Raw genomic sequence first — 19,961 nt, forward strand, 5'->3', positions numbered from 1 at the left:
TCCAGCTTCTACGCCCACCGCGTCTCTACCCTCGCGGGATAAAAATTCTCGGACGTTCCTTTCGATCGCAATGAAACCCGCGATTGCCTTTCTTTAAGAGGGATCTCGAATGTCGTGCTGTTGGCTCCGTTCGGTCGCCGTCGGAACTGCCGACAGGGCGACTCTTACAATCGGCTGTATCGTAGAAAAATCGGGGGATGCGGTTCCGTCGATAATTTGGGTAATTCGCGGGCACCGGGAAAAGGAGGCGATCGAAGAGAGTCGAAGGACCGTGGGAGGAGGTTGGCAAACACCGATCTCGTCGCTGCTCCGGACTCGAGCGCCGGATGATGGGGCGGTATTAGATTTCGAATGCGTTTAAGGGAAGCGGATGATAAATATTCATTTATCCCGATGGCGCGCGCGCGCGCGCGCGCGCGCGGCTGACGTTCCCTGGGAGGAGAGCCTCGAAAGGATGTAATTAAAGCTTGCACAGCAGCCTCGATACACCCGGGATATCGAAGTTACCGCCGCGTCGCGACCCCTTTAAACCAACGTTTCGTATAATCCGATACTTACACTTTCGTTCAATTTTGCGCCGACGCGACCCGACGACGGCATTCCGAACGAACGGGACTGTCGTTTCGCCACGCTGGCCACGCTCGCGAATCTCCCAGTTTTCTCAAGATTTTCCTCCAAATTCTCTCAACGCCGACTCTAGGTTCGCGCGTTGTACATATTCTGCTAAGCGTAGCGAGTTCGATCTATATCGAGTAGGTCGAGAGTCGCGAGAAGGAATTTTTGGTGTTTGGCGAGAGCGAGGGAGTGTCGCGGAATCGAAGAATTTCGAAGCAGCGACTCGCCTGCCGCGCGCGAGCTTCGTGAAATTCACCGACCGAGGGATGAGCAAACGCGGCAGTTGCATCCGTATCTCTTCCGCTACGTTACCTCGATCGAACATCTTGCCAGCCCGCCCCTCGCCTCGCCTCGCCTCGCCTCTTCGCGATGTCCGCGCTGCTAGCTGAATCGCGTTGCCTCCATTCTTCTACGTGCCAGCAAATCTTTGCTTTAGTATCCGTGAAACGATTCGCGATTACAAGAGAGTAGAGTCGAATTGATATCATGGCTGTTGAAAGCATTGGAAATCGATGGCGTCGGAGAAGCGTCCTGTTTCGGGAAAACGGACAGGTTCAATTTGAGCAAGAAATTCGAGAGCGAACACTGCGATATCGTCGGTGCGGTACGCGCGACGTCGTATTCGAGGAATCCAACAGCTACCACTGTGTCAGGAAACTACATTTATTTACAGTAACATCGACTACGACGACGCGCAGCAACGAGAAGATCGTCTCAATGAAATTTTTTCCTCGACGCTCGACGCCTGATGGAAGGAGACCCCGTTTTCCCTCTTGTTCCAATCCGCGGCGCGTCCTCTTTGTCCGTTTCCTTCCCCATCAACGGACCCGGTTCTTCTCCGTTACACCCTGCGAGGCTCTTCCCCCATTGGCAAAGCGACCTTCGTCCGAATTTCCTTGTCGGTCGTGGTCGCGACGAGGCGAGAATTTCGGGGGTGGCCGAAGAGGGGGTGGCATTCGAAAACGGCGCAGTTCTAGCTTCGCGGAACCAATAGGGAATAGGGTCGCGCTCGGGGCCAGACGCGAGGCAACGAACACGATTTCACGAGATAATGACCCGGAGGGCGAGGATTCGAAGCGATCTCGTCGTTGCGAGAACGAGTCTTTGTGCCGGTTAATCCGGAATATGGAGCTTCGGATCTCGTTAGGACTCGCTGAACTTTCAATTAGATTTCTGTGGAGAATCGCGAACAAGTTGGCGCCCGGGTGGCCGGTTTACGCGATGACGGGCAGAACGAATCGCCAGGATCGGTCGACGCTAAATTTAAGGAGGTAATTAATAGCGCTCGTCGAACCGCGGCCGACTCGGTTTCAAAAATTCCGATCGGTCTTCGATATTTCTGAAACGGTCTTTACGATATTCGATCGTCGGGTTTCAAATTATCGAGCCCGATAAAGTCCTTCGAACGCGCGCGATCGATCGGCATCGTTTGCAATGGAACGATTAAAGAGGCCAGATTCGAAATTGAGGTTTTTCGGTTGAGAAATTCGGTTGGAGGAGGCTTTCGAACGATCGGAACGGAGAAAGTCTGATATCGGAGGATGATACTAGAAGGTTGAGGGACTGGATTTATCGGGGGTGTTCACTCGGCTTATCCGTTTAATGCGATCGGAGAACGGAGACAGGGCGAAGGCGAAAGCTGGGCGGCTAGGAAAATTGAACGAATCGTTCGGAAACGGATCTCGCCTCGTGACACCGAAGGCTGACGCTGCTTAGAAGCGAGGAGAAAAATGGTTGCGCGATCAAGGGAGAACCGTTTCCGGTACACCCTTGCTACGAGTCGCATAAAAGCGTAACACGGTCCTTCTCTTTATTCGCAGAATGCGTCGTTTGCGTCGTTTGCGACGTTCCTCGCAATTTCTAGGCCCCTACGTCCTTTTCGAATCCTTGCGAGCTCGGTAATCTTCTTCTTCATCTCCCAACTCGTTTCTCTTCGGTTCAATGGGATTTCTTCGAACGGATCTCGATCGCGAGTAGTTCAAACACGGCTGCGAGAAAGTAGAAAAACGAGATACGATGGGTCAGTTACTTATTTGTTTGCTCACCGAACATTTATGGGGTTTGTGGATACGCGTCTATCTCCAATGGCATCGATTCATCGGAAAGCGTCGTCGCGATCGCTCGCGTTATTAACTACGAACCGATTATTCAAGCTTCCGACTCGATAAATGGAAAATTAACGAGAAACGTTCAATTTATAATCCGTACGGAATACTCGATCAACTTTGATCCGTATCTTTCAAACTCGACAAAGATGGCGTCGACTAGCTCGCGCTTCACCGGCATTCCGGCGATACTCCCAGCTCTTCGATCATTGCACGTTCTATTCACGGCGCCGCGATCCAAAATGTTCGCGAAAGAGACAGTTTCGTCCGCGGGTTTCACGGCGAACGTCCATGATCTAGGATCTCCGGCAAGCGTCTAATTCGCGTTTCCAGACTCCCATTATCCCGAGAGTTCTCCGCAGTCCCGCTTCGATGGAAGCTAGAAAGAAAAAAAACCCGTACCCCAGAGGCTAAGAGACGGACGCGGGCGGAAAGGGACAGTAGTGGTTGAGCATCGGTCCTAAATAATGGAGGAAGCTGCGTGGAGTGTTGGACGTTCCGAAGAGAGGCAGAAAAAGAGGGAGAGAGGGAGAGAGAGAGAGAGAGAGAGAGAGAATAACAGAGAGAAAGAGAAACTACGAGCTTCCGAGATTGGGGTAGAACTGTGTAGAACACGAGGCCTGGGATTGGGGATAGAAGAGGAGTCGGAGCGCAGGCGGTGATATCGTCGCGTCGCGCCGCGCCGTTCCGCGCTGTTCCGCGCCGCGGTCGTGGTCGCCGTCGATGGATGCGAGTGGTCCAGGGAGTTGCAGCGAGTAGGGATGGGTTGCCAGGCAACGTACGTCCACCCTTAAACCTCCGTCCACCCTCTAGCAGCTTCTACCAGCGCCCACCCCGCTCGGTCCCCCAACGTCCCCCGTGTTTGCCCGTTCGCGGACGAGGACTCGGTCGATATACCCAGCCGTTTCCGTCGAACCGGCTCGGGAATTCCCAATTTCCACGACAGGAATTCCGACTTTAAGCTGCCATCTCCTCGGGGAGTCGCGTCGGGCAGCAGCCGATCGCAGCACCTTGCTCGCGGATCGCCGCTTCGTAAGACCGTCTCCGAAATTTGAAAACGAATGACCGAGCACGGGAGACGATCATCCTGACGTGCCAACCCCAACCCCAACCCCAACCCCGTTTGATCCGGCAGCCAAGTGGGGAAGGGGACATCGGTTCGGCGATCGAGTCGGCGTCCCTCCGGATCGTCGAGGCGCGTTATAGAACGACTGTCGGAGGACGATGCTCGCGAACGTACACCGTCGGTCCTTACCTGGCGAAGCGGCAGCGACTGGAGAAATGATTGAGAAACGCAGGCACAATGTACGAGGGCTGAGACGATATTTTTATTAAAAAAAGAAGTATGTACACAGAGTCGTCGAGGGAGTTGTTGTGGCCGTAAGTGGCCGTCGACAGGGTCGGCTACGGGGTAGGACGTCGATGCGGGACACTACAATTCTTTTACAGAGTTCAGACACAAGATACAATGGTGATTTCGATTGGTTTTGGAGGGATCTACGGACGATCGAGGTGCAGCGATTCGAGCCGACGCACTACCGTTCTCGAGACTACGGAGGACGGCAGAAGCGATAGTCGAACTAACCTGTCGTCGCGGCGACGAGGGAATGTCGCCGCGGGTCCGGAGCAGTCCGACGGCTAGGCTCGCGACGGAAAACGTTGAATTTGGTCCGCTCTTGGCATTCACCGCGTGCCTTATGAATTTTGAAAAGTTGGTACATGTAAGCCAGCAGTGAACGCAAGGAGCACAGACTCACGCGTGCGTCTTCGTTCTTGAACCACGTCCGAACTGGTACTGGAACTGGAACTGCACTTCCTCGGGCTGTCTTCCTCGATAATCCACGGAAATTGGTACACTGCGATGATGCCCGCTGGCTCCTCTTCGTGTAACAGATTCTCACGAAATCCCAGGTCGAACGTTCACAATCATTCGAAGCGATTCGCGAATCGAGCCAACGAAAAACTCGAAAAAGAAAAGAACGGATAAAAGAGAGAACGAAAACACGAGATATAAACGATTCGCGACGTCTCGAGGAACGTTCGACGCTGTGTCACAGTTGGTCAACAGCTTCCGGTTCACCGTGAACGACGGACGACGCGTAAAAATGAAATCCGGCGGACAGGAGAGCCCGGAATCCCGAACAACGTCTGGTATCACCGCGCGATGCGATCCGATTGCATTCAAGACACGTCTCGTTCGGTTACGATCCACCCGGTCGGTTCAACGTTCGATAATCGAGGGAGAGAGACACAGTGGGAATGAGGGGGGGGGGGGGGGGGGCGTCGTGGGGGGGGAGGGGGGGGGGGGGGGGGGGGGGGGGGGGGGGGGGGGGGGGGGGGGGGGGGGAGGGAGGGAGGGCAGGGGGTGAAAAAGAGCGGAGGACACACCGCGATGCACGTCGCAATGCGAACTGAGCTTGATGAGCGTCGAAACTGTACTATGGAACGATACCACTCGTCCTGTGGACCCATGATCAGGGGTGGCTAGGGGTGTGAGGCGTCTTGGCGAGGGGTCTGCGGGACGCGCGCGGGCGAACGAGTGAGTGAGAGCGAGAGCGAGAGAGAGAGAGAGAGAGAGAGAGAAGGGGAAGGGCAGGGTAGCTGATGCTCGTCAGTCCCACCATAACTTATTGCTTATTTCGCGGAGGGTGTACGACCCCGTGATATCCAGGGCCGGGGAGCAGCTGACGTTGGGGTTCCATTGTCTGTAGATATTCGCATAATCAAGAAAGCCACCCCATTCCGTAGTTTTCGTGGCGTGGAAAGGGACATATGGGATGCCCTGACTAATATCGACGTCGATCTTGATGGATGCTCGAGGTGGCTCACGGGGCCGGCGCGCGTCTTAAGCTCCGTTTCGAATTCGATCGAGGTTTTGCGGTTCATGGTCCGTAGAATTTACCTTTTCCTGCGCCCCGGTGAGTTATGCGACAACGAACAAATCGTCGAACATACGGACGAAGAGAGGGAGAGCATTATCGCCGGCTCTTTCAGAGAACCGGCAATCGATTTTCGGGGTTCATTGAGGTCGTGCAGGCTCTAGGGAACGGTTTTCCAATTTTCAAGGTGGAGGCTGATCGACGACACAGTTCGACGATCCGCCGGCACCGGGTGAATAGATTTTCTCGTTTATCGCGGCGAAGAAACTCAGTTTTCCTACTGGCACCGTCTACTTCGGACTCTTGAAAATAAACCCTCTACTCTGGTTCGTCGGCATAGAAGAGGTCGAACTAAGAAGTTGAGATTCTTATTCGTTTCTCGTTCTTCTATCAAATCTCGTATTTCAATGTTTTGGATAAAACGTTGGAACGGCAAACAGAAAAATTGAAAACAAGGGTGGTTCGAATAATCGAGACGATCCACCGAATTCGCTGACGAATCTCTCGGCGGTATCAGCCGCGGGACGACGCAATCGACGATCGTAAGGGAGCATGGATCGAGGACTCTGTGCCCTATTCGAATCAGCTAGACTCGCCTAAACACAGATATTCCCCCTGGGAACAGTTCCAGCAAACGATGCTAGAGAGACGTTCTGAGGCGTCCCCTCGCGCGACGCACGGGCATAGCGTCGTCGTCGTCGTCGTCGTCGTCTCGATGCCGATAGCCGATAATTTTGGCGGAGAGACTATCGGCCGATTGTCCCAGAAAGGATCGGTAATTGGGGTTCATTCGGACAAGGCCGGAAACCTCGGTGCAAAGGGTGTTGCTCGTTTTAAAGGGCGCGTGCCCGATCAGGGACGGTGTAGCGGTAGCGGGTGTCAAGAGGGGGTTCCGGGTCCGGGTTCGGGTCCGGGGAGCGCCTGCTCGAAAGCTACGGTCGCCCCAAAGGCCAATTCGCATCCGGCGGCGAGCAGAGGAAGAGCCGAGGGTTTCGATGGCACAATGGGGCATTCCCTCGAAGGGTTAGGACCTCGTCTGCCAGAACTGTGGGTCAGGGTTACCCCCGGAGGGGGGTGTCTCGTCCATCGATTTAAACCCTGCTCTCTTTTCCTCTCCCTCTCTCTCTCTCTCTCTCTCTCATCTATCTCTGTCTGTCGAGCTGCACCCACCCTCCCACAGCCTCGAGCCTATTAACCCCTGCTAAGGAGACCTTCCGAGGCTGAGAATTTAATACGGCGTCGTTTAAACGATGACGAAGCGATCGACGCGTGTCGTTAATTTTCCTTGGACTGAAATTCTGCCGCGCGAGCAGAGAAATCTTCACGGATTTCGAGGTTTGCTCGGTCGAATGAACGGGGGTGGGGGGGGATCGTTTCGGAAGATGAACGCGACGATTCGGCGAGGAGAGGTCGCCCGAGTGCGAAGAACAGGGGTGCGCGATCGGGCGTGCCGCCACGGGATTAATTATACGACTTGTAAAATCTCAAGGACACCGAGCACGCGGGCGCGCGCGCGCGCGCGTTTTGGTATTTATAGCGATTCGAGAACGAGACGAGAACGAGTCGGAGCGTCGATCGAAAACGGTTCGTTCCACCATGAAGCTACGGATACGATCCGATGGAAAGTGATATGGGACACTTTGTACATTATGGAAAAACGTTTGGCGCAGCTCGAGCTCGAGGAAAGTAGATATTGGAAAATGTTGGGGAACGATCGATTCTTACCGCGTTGATTGGCCCGTCACAGGGTCACAGGCAGGGGACGACTCGGAGGATGGCAAGTCCAGGATCGTTGAATGGCTTTACTTTTCACGGGTCCGGGTGTCCTCGTGACGTAATCGAGCACGTGCGCTCGGATTGCGGCCTTCTCAGGTGGGGTGGAGAACGTCACGGTTACCAATCCTCCCCTGAATCCACGCCCTCTTCATCGATCCTGGCGAACCCTCCTCCATTCATGAGACAGAGGCCTGGTACCGGGCCGACGAACCGCATGGTTCTACCTGGTATCTGGAACAAATGAACAGTTTTCACGAGCGAAACAGGGCCGGTCGTCGGCAGGGTGGGAACGAACCTAGGCAGGAAGATGAGGCAGCGATCGCGACAGGGGGCGTTGGGGGCCAAACAGAGAGAAAGAGAGATAGAGAGATAGAGAGATAGAGAGAAAGCGGGAGAGGCGTCTCGGTCTCGACCTCGGGCAGCTGCGTGGTCGTAGGTCAGCAACAGTTTTTCATGGGCAAAGCCTCGGATCTAGGCCTGTCGAGTCTTCGAATAGAGCAAAGCCAGAAAAATTCTCGGCGCGGAAAATTCCTGCCAGATCCGGTGAAACCGCATCATTTTTTTCAAAGATCGTGCCCAAAGCATAGGCTGGTTGGACCGATTCGACGTTGCAGAGCGAGAGACGACGTCCACGAGATCGCGAAGCATCGGAGGACGAGCTCGAGCTGCTTGTAAAACGATTGATTGAGTTTTTTCCATCGGGGTCGAGCCGCCGAGCCACGCTCCACCGGTGACCGGTTATAAATAGAAGGCCGCCGTGAAACTTGTAGCAGGGTTCGTCAGCTGATCACATATTGACAGTTCGATAAGTTGTCCCGCCAGCGTCGTTCGAACCTCGAAACTGCTCCTCGGACAATTAGCCGGACGATCGCGAGATCGTTACCGGTGTATGTATGTGGGCGTGTGCGTCGAGACGACGTGTTCGCCACGATAGCGTCGCGCATCCGAAACGAAGGATCTTCGATGGGGAGGATATCCGTGTTGGAAATCGAGACGCGGACGAAGCGACGAGCCTAGGTCGTAGGTCGTAGGTCGTAGATCCTGAATCGACGGATCGAAGGCGAATGAGGTGGAGGAGGAGGAGGAGGAGGTGGAGGAAGAGAAGCGCGAAGACAACGGTGTTTTTGGGGATACCGATTCGCGGACTTCCGACGCGATCGAGGCCATTCGGATCGTTCGGATGGCGGCTGGAAGTCAGTTTCGTGACAGAAAATTACGAAAATGGTAATTAGGCAGCTAGCGGCGACGTACCGGCAACGGCTTATTCATACTTCGTAGCCATGGCGATCCTCCACTACTGATAAAACAACAGTACACACCATAATGTACTTACGCGGAATAGGGGAACACCTTGTCTACCGGGTGTCATGGAAATCGAACCGTTTCACGATCGAGGAATGTTAATGGGAGCTCTTGCTCCGTTGCTCCATCGCTCTATCCACTATTTCTCGGCAAGAATTTCGATCTTCGAGCCAAGTTCGGTATTCTCGAAACGCTTCGATTTTTCGAAATCCACGCACGCGACGCGACCAAAATTACCATCGGCTGTGATTGCGACGATCGAACGAACAGCGAAGAGCATATCGCGCGATACCGATAGATTTCCCCGGAGAGGGACACGATTTTTTCAGCCAATTTCACGCTGTTAGAAAGCATTTGACAGATGGTAGCATATGGTCGGCCCATAGAACGTGGGCCTTTTCTCCCGTCGAAATTCATAGTTGACCATATGGTATCGCATCGGTGGCCCCGGATGATGTAACTCGGCGCAAGACGATGATCGAGGGACGATCGTTATTGTCGGAGTCCACAAACTTTCGAATCCCCCTCGCAGCGAGCAAAGTACGAAATCGATTCGACACTAGGACCACGATCGACGTACGTCGACGAATTTATGCGTCGCGACCAAAAGGACGGATCTACGTTCCCACTCGGCGAAAAACCGCGGCGCGGTCATCCTTGACCCTGAAACAGCAGAAACGTCACTGCCCGTGGCTAACCTTGAACGAATCAGCCGAGTACCGACACCTCGAAAACCATACGGAGGATCGACCAAAGCGTTCGTCGGATAGGTCCTTCCAAGCTCGATCCCGGGCCGAACTGCCGACACTCGCAACCGAGGGAAGACTCTACAGAGTAACCGCCCTTAAAACCGTCGTCGACTAGTAAGCTCTTAAAAGATATGTATATATTACCTGAGCGAATGAACTCGTGGTAACCGAAGATCCAACGATTCCGCACGACCTCGTGCGTCGGTCTTTCGATCCACCCGCGGTCACCGGGCTTCTCGGTATACAGTTTCCCCAATTTCCCGTTCTCCCGATCTCCATTCTTCCGTTCTTCCGCTCTTCCGTTCTTCCGTTCTTCCGCTCCGCCGTTCTCCCGTAACGAGGTGCTACCGACCTCCCGAGTTTCCGAGCACGACAGGGTCTCGAGACGAAGAGGATCGAGTCGAACCTGAGGAATCGCATCGACGGTAACGTATGGTACCGGGATCGTGATCGGTTCGACGATAAATCGTGAGGACGCGGGTCGTCGTGAACCGTGGACCGTCGACCGTCGACCGTGGACCGTGGACCGTGGACCGTGGACCGTGGACCGTGGTGGACGGCGTCGCGGCCGACTACGGCGTCCTCGCCGAGCCAGGACGCGTCGACGAAGAAGAAGAAGCGGGCGGCAGAGAAGAAGAAGAAGGGGGCGCAGCAGGATGCGCCGTTTTGTGTCGGGACGGTGTTGTTGGTTTGATGGTCGCGGGACCACTGCGCCCTCTCCGTTTTCGCCCACGCAGCCCTGCCCCTCGATATCAACCCCCAATCCCCCTGGTAGTGCCCCAGGGATCGACTGTTCGCCCTCCCACCAAGCCGCCTCTCATTTTAGCCCTCTCCGGCATCCCCCACCAGCTCGACGCCAGTGTACCGGCGGTGCTTTCCACCCTAGGACGAGGATGCCGGCTCCGGAGCCTGCCCTGCCGCCGCTGCACCCTCCTCCACCCCAACCACCCCCCGGGTCGGCCCCCTCCAGAGGCATTCTGGGGCTCGCCGCGAACAGGCTGCCGTGTCTCTTGCCGAAAACCGGCAGGGTTGTTCCGTACACCCTCGTAGTCGGCTCTTTTCCACCCCTGCCGCGCATTTTCCGCGTCCAGTCGCCGGGACGAGACTGACGAAGCGCGCGGGCGCGCGCTCAACAGAGACGGAGAGAGAGAGAGAGAGAGTGTGTGTGTGTGTGTGTGTGTGACGAAGCGGGGCGACGCGAGATAAAGAGGGACGGAGCTAGTTGGCTGTAGAGGGAGAGAGAGAGAGAGAGAGAGAGAGAGAGAGACGCGGGGTTAGCGATGCTCGTGATCGTACTGATGGTGGTGCCGTTTCTCTGCCGGTGGTTTCGTTGCCTACCACCCCCTCGGCCGAGATGGTGGCGATGGTGGTCGTCGGCGTTGTCGTCGTCGTCGACGACGATGCTGGTAGTGGATGGTCGGATGGCGCGAGCGCGGTCGGACGATCATCGCGCAAGCGTCACCCAGAAAATCGAGCCTCGTGCCTCGTACACCTACGGGAACGTTTCTTCTTTATCCAGTCCTCCCTCTCGTTGCTCTCGCGATCTCGGTGCCCCGACGAGTCGAAGCTAGCCTACCCGGCGGGTGGAGATGCGTCCGTTCCTCTCTCTCTCCGCCCGAAAAGGATGCCAGACGCGCGCGGTCCTGTTGCCCGCCTTCGTTCAAGGGCGTGAAACCTCTTCCTAGCAGAGAGAGCAACCTTCGGGGGCGGCCCTGGCTATCTTTTTCCCTGTTCTTGCGAACGCTCTCGCTGTCCCGTGCTCCGCTTTCTTTTCCGTTTCTCGAGTCTTTGTCGCTCCCCGACGCCCCTCCGACGTCTTTTCACCCTGCACCCCCGTCCCGGCCCGGCCCGGCCCGACCCGACCCGCCCTGGTTCCCCTCGCGGCAACTTGGTCTCCCCGGCCGAACCACCCCGAACCGAACGCCACCCTGAACCACCCGGGCAGGCATCCGCCGGCTCCCTAATGCGTTTCTGTTCCTGCGCTTCCGCGCGTCCCTCTCGCTTTGTCTCGCGCGATTCCGTTCGTCGTCGTTCTTCTTTCGGCCACGAGTCATCCAGAAAACGAGATTGTACGGCCACCGCACCGATGCGTCTCCCTATCGGCCCTCTTCGTCGCAATCTTCGGATTCTAGCCGCGCAGCGGGCTGAATTTCGGGCGCGTGGTCTCTCCGCGAGGGATGCCCATGTTGCCTCTTTGCTCGTCCTCCGAGGACAGGCTCCTTAGGGAAGGATCTGCGCGCTGTTGTGCCGCCACGTTGATGCAGCTGTAAACATACAGGTTGAAGCGAACAGCTTTCCCCGTCGAACCAACGAACGATCGATCGATCGATCGATCGCCGGTTTCCTTTTTCTTTCGCTCTGGCATTCCAACTCTTCCGTGCGGACGTATTTATCCGAATCAATCTTCGATCGACGAAATTAACTGCCGCGAAACATCCTGTATCGAATCTGGCCCTATTCGTGGTTCTGACAAAAATGATCCCAAAGAAAAGGCTCTGTCCAAAGTTTTTGCTCAACGGGACAAAGCTCCTCGGGTCTCAAAGTCCTTTTCGAGAAAACGTATCGGAGGGAAAGGAGGCCTTTTACTGAATTATTTCTCCATTGGGCCGCGGGCGAAAAAAAAAGAAAGAATTAACTTTGATATCTTTCTGCGTCGCTTTTCCTCATGGAAAAGCGAAACGACTCGTTTACGACGTACCATTTCCGTTTCTTGCTCTCAGCGTCCTCGCGCGGCCGCATTATTAGCGGCCTCGGTTAGTCTCCTCTCTCTCTCTCTCTCTCTCACACACACACACACACACACATACACACATACAGTGTTTTACTTTTCGTTTTTTGTAGCCCGTGAAACTCGAGCGTGGAACGAACGGAAACGAGAGAAAATTAAAATCCGTTTCTTTACCTGTTACGCTCGAATGGAACGTAATCATTGGTTAGGAATTGGTTTGCCTTTTGCGACCAAACGACGCCGTCGAAGCTCGTTAACGGCCGGATTAGACGCATCGTTCGATGAAATTAAAATTGCAGCCGAGACACGCTTAGCCATTACTTAATTATTTCGCGTTGACAAGATCGTCGGTAATTACGGCGAAACCTCGGAGAAACCTCGCGTTGCTTCGTCGAGCTCGCCGCTCTTAAATCTCCATGTTTCAAACATTTCAGGATTTTCGAAATTGTTCGAATTTACAGGAAAATAGTTCTCTCGAGTTCGGCAGTTCCGCCAATTGTTTTTCGAACAAGCCCGCTGGTCTTGAACTCGTAAGATTCGCATTTTCGAATTTGCGAGGCCTAATTTCAGCGAACGGCGCTTAATAAAGCGATTCGAATTTGCGTCGATGATCTGTGGAAGAATCGAGTTGAAAATTCGAACGAGTCGCTGCGGGGGTGGATGGGCAGACCCCAGAAAATTCGCCAAATAGAATGGGAGCACGAGATTCGGAAGCAATTAGAGAACCATGGACGGCATTCATCGGAAACAAAACGAGAGCCGACCGACCGAAGTTTACCATCCACTACATTTTTAACGGGCCGTTCCGCCCTACTTCCTCTCTCTCTCTCTCTCTCTCTTTTCGACGGCTTCCTAATATCAATTAAGCGCGCGCGCACATCGACGGGCCTGTGGAAAATCTAAGTTTCATTCGTCGCCGTCGGTCCCGCTTCTTCCTTTGGACGGTATCGTCGATTACTCCTCCTCTAATAATCATCTCTCTGGCCCCCCTACCGCATCGGCCGCCATCTTTCGAGTTCGAAAAGTTCTTTTCCTGTTGGAGATGAAGTTGTCGGCCGGTGGAAAGGGGTGGCCGCCTCGTTTCCACGTCTGCTCTTCTCTCCGATGCCCGTCGTCATCGTCTTCTCCTTCTTCCTTTTCTCCACCGTCGTTTTCGCTTCTTCTTCCTCTGCTCCCACCTGCTCGAACGCCGAGCGTTTTCAGGCCCGCGTAAGAAGCACGCGTACTTTTGTTCTTTCTGCGACCTCTCGCAAGCGCGGGCTGCGCGAATATCCCGCGTGAAAATCCCGCGCGAAAATCCCCCGCGAAAATCCTGCGCGAAAACGTCGCGGAAATTGGAGAATTGATCGGCAATTAGCGGAACGAGGCGATTGCCTGCGGGACCCGACCGTTCGAACACAGTGTAATGAAATTAATTCTGCGCCGTGCGTCGGAATGAATTCTGTCGCGAGTCGTGAGTTTCATCGACTATACCGATGACGACGACGACGACGACGACGACGACGACGACGACGACGACGGTGGCGGTTGAATGGAAACAAGGAACGAGACTGTTCCGTTCTCGCGAATTCTCCGTCGGGCGATACTTCCCGCGCGGAAGAGCCTACGCGCCGCTTAATTTTATTAATTAATCGACTGCAGGGATTCGCTCTGTTCGTCGCGGGAACGTTCGAATCAAACGATATTCTCTTTCGACGATGCGTTGCTCGCCTAGCTATTTTCAATGCAGTTAAACTGCTCTCGGTCGAATATTTCCAAACCAAAATGCAAAACGATCGCGTTCGACGTTTCTCTTAATTTCTAATTGGGTATCCCGTGACAGGTTCTTAGCAGTCGCAGCATCCCACCGAAAATGTAACGATAATAGTTTCGATAAACACCGCGCACAAACCCTCTAATGGGTTCGTTAATCATCTACGCGCAGAAAATTGCATTCCGCGCACACGCGCGCTTAGAAATTACACAATTATGTCATCCGTATCGACGTCCGCATATTGGTCGAGCACTACAGTGGACGGCTAACACGCCGCGGTTGGCAGGGCCACCGAGTAACCCGTAGACACGCACCCGCTTCGACGCGTACGTCAATTTTCAGACCTAAGATACATCTACCTATATTACGCGTCATTGCTATAATGTTTCTCCGAATCGCTCTAAAGTTTCACAGAGAAAGAGACAGAGGCAGGCGCGACGATATTTAGGTAAACGATTTTGAACGAACCTAATAAAGTCGGTGAATTTTAAGAAAATTGTCGAATCGCGGTGCATCGAGGCCAATGGTTGCAACGGCATCGAAAGCGATTATTAATTTCCACGCGCTTTCATTGAAAGTGTAACGTAACCAGGCTCAACGTTTCGCAACGTTGCGTAAATTGCTTTGGACGCCATGGAGGGTTTCGTCTATGCGGTACTTGCGATCGCTTGGTTTTCGAGCCCTTTATAATCGCATCTGCGATATTTTTCTCCAAAGTAAAAAAATATTTACGCTCGTGTTTTTCGAGTTTCGAGCTACTTACCAGAAGAGACTAAAATATTTCGATGCATATAATAATAATAATACTTCTCGTCGATCCTTGCAAAGTTTATTCGGCCATGGAGTTTGTGCGGTTTATTCTCCGTTTGCAATTGATAGGACACGCTTGATTACCGGAGGCCAAGCATTGCGGCGAGTAGTATTAGACACTTGTTGGTCGGACGCGCAGGTGAGTGGATACAATCGAGCGTTCGCTCGCTAAAGTTGTCCGACAATTTCCCTATTCGTTCGCATTTCCGTTCTTTCCTCCGTCTCGTTTCGACCGACGCACAGTTCGACGCAGAGAATTCGAAAAATAAATTTATATTCAGCGTGGAACAAAATCTATCCTCGTTGGTTTCACGAAACCGCTGCGAAGGTAGTTTTCGGCAAACTCCGTATCGTACGACGAGTGCGGACGATAAAGGCGTAGCAGAGGGCGGATCGAGGCCGAGCAGCCGCTGCAACCGCTGCAACCGCTGCGCTAACAAACGACTCTATCAAGATCGGATCGCGTCGCGATCGACGAGAAAATCGAATCGTGGAAAGAGGTGCTTGCTAAGGGAGCATCAAATTGCCGACAAAGGTAAGCGGGGACGAGCGGCCTAGGCAAAGTCGCGCCGAGCCGCTTCGATGCCGGTGGTCCAATAGCCGCCTGCTGTTCGTTGCGCGGAATCCCTGCGACTCCTGCGGCGAACTTCCGGTGTCCCCGGGTCGACGGACGCGTGGATGCTGGCTCGACGTCGAACCAACGAATTCATGCGAAAGCTCGGCGATCGAGACGAGGATGCTCTTCTCGGCTAAATGCCGCCCCGAAAGCCTCGGTCCGAGCAATCGTCTACGATCTCGTCTACTATTTGCGATTTCGAAAATATTCCCCTATTGCGACATATTATCCGGTAATAGTCGTTCCATCGAGCAGTAATTTCAGCGTTGCGTTTCATTCGAGATGCGAGAACATTGGGCAACTTGGCGGATTTGTGTGCGCGCGTGCGTATTCTACAAGTGTATATAAAAAATAAAATAGGAGTAAAGGGGCGAGAGAGAGAGAGAGAGAGAGAGAGAGAGAGAGAGAAGGAGAGAGGAATAGAGCAGCAAACAAAACAGTGGTCCGACAGAAGCCCATCGAAGTTCGAAATTGGCCCGAAACGTTGGCCAATTCCCTTTTTAGAATGGCAATCATCACCTCTGCCAACGTCGATAACGCTCGTCGCTTCGGGCAATTTAATTCAAACATAAAAAATAATCCCTTTGACGATAGGCGGAGGCCGGGCTGGACCGTCGCCAGCGGTCACGGAGAGAGCCCAGGTCGGTGACCAATCTCTCCGTTTGCCGCCGAAACCTCCATGCAAATTTGCAACGCTCCGTCGCGAAAAAACACGCGATCCTTTGGGAATCGTACACGTATTCCAGTGGAACCTATCGACGACCGACAGATTGGATATCTTGCGATCGAGACGATGTTTCGAAACGTGCGAAACGTTCGTTATCAATTTTCCAAATAGACGGAGCAACGCATTCTGGAAGGCTGCTTACCAAAACTCGATTTTCTTGCGAAGACGGTAGATACGCGATCCGGTGGCACGCGGCCGAGGCTCTCGTCACTTGGAGCGATTCTTCGGGACAATTAAGCATGCCCGCGGCCGCGATAGTCGCGTTCTCATGGTGGGTTCGTGGGATTTTCCTCGGAAGAAGTTTATCGATTCCCCCCGGCGGCGTCGAGCGTGCCGCGCGGCCACGGCGAACGGGACCGAGTCCCGAATGCAGCCTTGACAGTCGGTATCGGTTGTCCACGCGAGCGGGGGAATAGGTGCATGGGAACCACCAAAATTGGAAAGGCAATAAGGGTGTACCGAGGGTGCACCTCGAGCGGCTCATGGGGGTTGCCTAGCGACCCCCGGCATCCCGATCTCTTTCGTCCGTTCGCCGGTCCGTGGCTCTCTCTTTCCCTACCGAACCCCTATTTACTGGCTCGTGCTCTCTCTCTCTCCCTCTCTCTCTCCCCCTCTCTCTCTCTCTCTCTCTCTCTCTTGGCGGCGGCAGCGCAGCGCTTCTCTCTTTCATCCCCGCGGCTCTCTCGGCGGCGTCCTCGTACACGTCGCGGCAAGGGGTTCGAGAGATCCTCCCGACCGGAATCCTTCATCCGTCTTCTTTCCCTCGGCTCCTTCTGGTTCGCGTGTCCGTCTCTCGAAATACCGATGCCCTCTCCTCCCTTTTTCTTCCCGCAGGCCTCCGCCGTTACGCCGTTTTCCACCCGCTGTACTACTACCACTACGGCTGCCTCGCTATCGCTACCACTGCCGCTACCACCACCGTTACCGCGTACACCCCTTTTTCCTCCTCGGGCTGCTCTCCCTCCGTTGTTTCTTTTTCTCCCCGCGATCTCTTTTCCATTCGACGCTCTTCTCTCCGTGGCACTCTTCCGTAGGCCCATCGCCTCTCTCCCTCTCTCCCTCTCTCCTCCGTTCATCGAATTTCTCTCCCTCTCAGCCTCCGTTTCTTTCATTCGTCGAGGATCGTCCACCGCCCTTTCTCGATCCACAACCCCCGAGACCATTTTCCCTTCTTTTCCTTTTTCTGCCTCGTTCCCCTTCCTTCCGACGAGTGCCAGCTTCCTCGTCGGTTTTCCGTGTCTTTTCACTCCGCGGTGGAGCCGGGAACGGACTCTCCGTCCTCTTTCGGTTTTCGCGGATCTCTCGCTCGCCCGCGAACCAGAGGCGCGCTCGCGCTCGCGCTCGGTCCAGCCTCTTGCTCGTTTCACGGGGGATGATGCGTGCGAGGAGCAAGAGGAGGGTGGAAAGAGAAGGGGCCAAGAGATTCCCCTGACTCCCTTGCCGGAGGAAACTAGCCCTGATGCTCTAGCAAGGAGGCCGTGGCCCGAATTCTATCGACCCACGGTGTGTACCTACTATCAACAGCCTTCGACTTCATTCACCCGCCCAAAAGATCCGGTTAAGAGATTGCGTACGCACACAGAAGACCGGCACGTGTTTTTGTTTTTGCTACGCGAGAGGCGCGCTGCGCTGCGCAGCTCTGAGCCGAGCCGACCCGGGACCCGACCCGGCCCGGCCCGGCCCGACCCGACCCAGCCAAGCTTCCGCAAATAGTACTCGATCCTGGGATACTACGCAACCTACAACTGCTTCCATCCTACTCTGGCCGATGCGTTTCGGTCACCTCTCCTTTGGCGCCGCGCCGCCAGATTTTTCGGATCGAACGCAGCCTACCACGGTTCGACGATATGCCGCGGTGACGGTGATAATTCGGCCGTTCGCGCCTTCGCCTTTCGCTGATCGCGATCTCCTCTCCGACCTCGATACGGATACTCGTCGATGCATCATTTCGCGGAGCATCGTCGCGCTTCCTTCCTTCCGTTAAATGAAATCAATCCTGTAGATTAGGGTTCAGGGCAGATCGTGTTCGAGTCTGCGAGCACCGATAACTGTCCCTTGATCCGAGCACAGCCGGTCTACCGCTAAAATTTGACCAAAGCATCGGAATTAGCCATCGAGGATCGACGAATCGAGAAACGGTTCCGAATCTTTGCGACGCGGCGTTCTCGGTCACGGTGGATGGTCGCGAGTATCGTAGGGAGCAGAGAGTGGCCTCGCCGCCGGGAGCCCGTTGGAACGGGAACGAAGGGTAGCGAAGCGAGGGAGACAGAGAGAGAGAGAGAGACACGATGGGACCGATGCGAGAGAGGCGAAGAGAGCGAACTCGTGGAAAGAGACGGACAGAGGGTTCCGCGCGCAGTCGAGCTCGTTCCGAGGGTGAAAATCCGTCGGGACTGCTGGCGTCACACTGTCTAGCTCGATCGGTGCGCGGGACACCGACCTCCTGATTGGTCACGGGGGATGATAAAATTTCGGATCAGCTGTAGGTCCGTCGCCGAAAGAGCCCTTTGGTGCGCGGCGCGGCGCAACGGATCGGCCTCGGCCGGGAAACCGTCCCGCTTCCCGCTTCCCGCGTCCCGCGTATCGTTGCGGCCTGTGTACTGTGCGGTGAAGGAAAACACTCGAGGAAATGACGTTTCCTGGTGTTTCCTTTTCTCCCTGGACGCGCGTAAACGTCGACGGAGACGGTAGCACCGTCCCCAACCCCGTGCTTGCTCGGCAAACGAGCAAATTCTTCGCTCTCGATTTTTCGCCGGGACAGGTGTGCACCGAGCGGTCACTGGAACCCCTTTTTATCCCTGCTTTCCAGAGCTCCGATCGCTCCGGCCCGAGCGAGCATTCGAATTTTTTACACTGTCGACGAGGGCCAAAAGAGAACGTTTGTCCTCTCGCCGGTACAGTTTGTTAAAGGGTTGGCCCCGCTGGATTGAACCGCGAAGGAACGTTTGAAAAACTGAAAGACGGTCTCTACGGAATCGATCTTGAAATCCGGACGACTACTCCGCCACCGTAGCGGCAGAGTTTTAATAGAACGATTCGAATACATTCCGAACCGAAATAGACGAGTTAAAAATAGCGTTCGCCACAATGGCGACCGTCGAGCCAACGAACTTGGATAATTAACGTCTACTTTCCAACTTCTCGTACGTTTCGCGAACCGGTACAGGAACGTTTCTTCGAGTGAGCGAGCGGCGGAAAAAAAATGAAATGGCGGAAAGAAATCTACACCGCGGTCCATATAAAATGCACGCTTAACCGAGGATTCGATCAACGGATCGCGAGCGAAACGAGCGACGGACGCCGAGAGTTCGGTTTCTCGAGAAATAACCACCTTCGCGAATTAGTCCGCGTCGCGCGCAGCGCCAAATGCCAGCTCTTATTAGTCGACTGGTCGGGGTATCGTAATCGAATTCCCTCCTAGAAAACGTCCGTGCGTTCCGCGAGACCTCCTTTGCGCGAGAACCGGCGTTGTTTCGGCCTTTCTCTCGCAACTAGTCGGATTCGATTAAACGACCAGAATCCGAACACGGGAAGAAAAGGAACAACGCTGTTCAAGAAAAGCGGGACGTGTATCGGAGGCATCGGAGAAAAAACGCTTTTGTTTCCTTTCGCTGTCGCTTCTGTTCGGGAGCCACAGAGACGGGGATCGTCTCCGTCGCATCGAATGCTCTCGAACCGCTTTTTGTTAGGAAACCTGGAAAAGCTGCCGCCGCGTTATGCTGTCGGCGTTGTTGCTAAATCGATCCGAGGTAGGAAGATTAGGTAGGCGAGGTAGGTAGCTTCGATTTCCGAAGACTTTGCACCTTTCGGACCGTTCGTCGTTGCTCGAATCCCCGCCCGAAAACGTAACACGAGCTCGCCGATTAAAATGCTGCCATCGCGTTTCCACCGCGACTTTTCC

The sequence above is a fragment of the Augochlora pura genome, chromosome 9 (genome assembly GCF_028453695.1).
Source record: "Augochlora pura isolate Apur16 chromosome 9, APUR_v2.2.1, whole genome shotgun sequence".
In the NCBI taxonomy this organism is placed as follows: Eukaryota; Metazoa; Arthropoda; class Insecta; order Hymenoptera; family Halictidae; genus Augochlora; species Augochlora pura.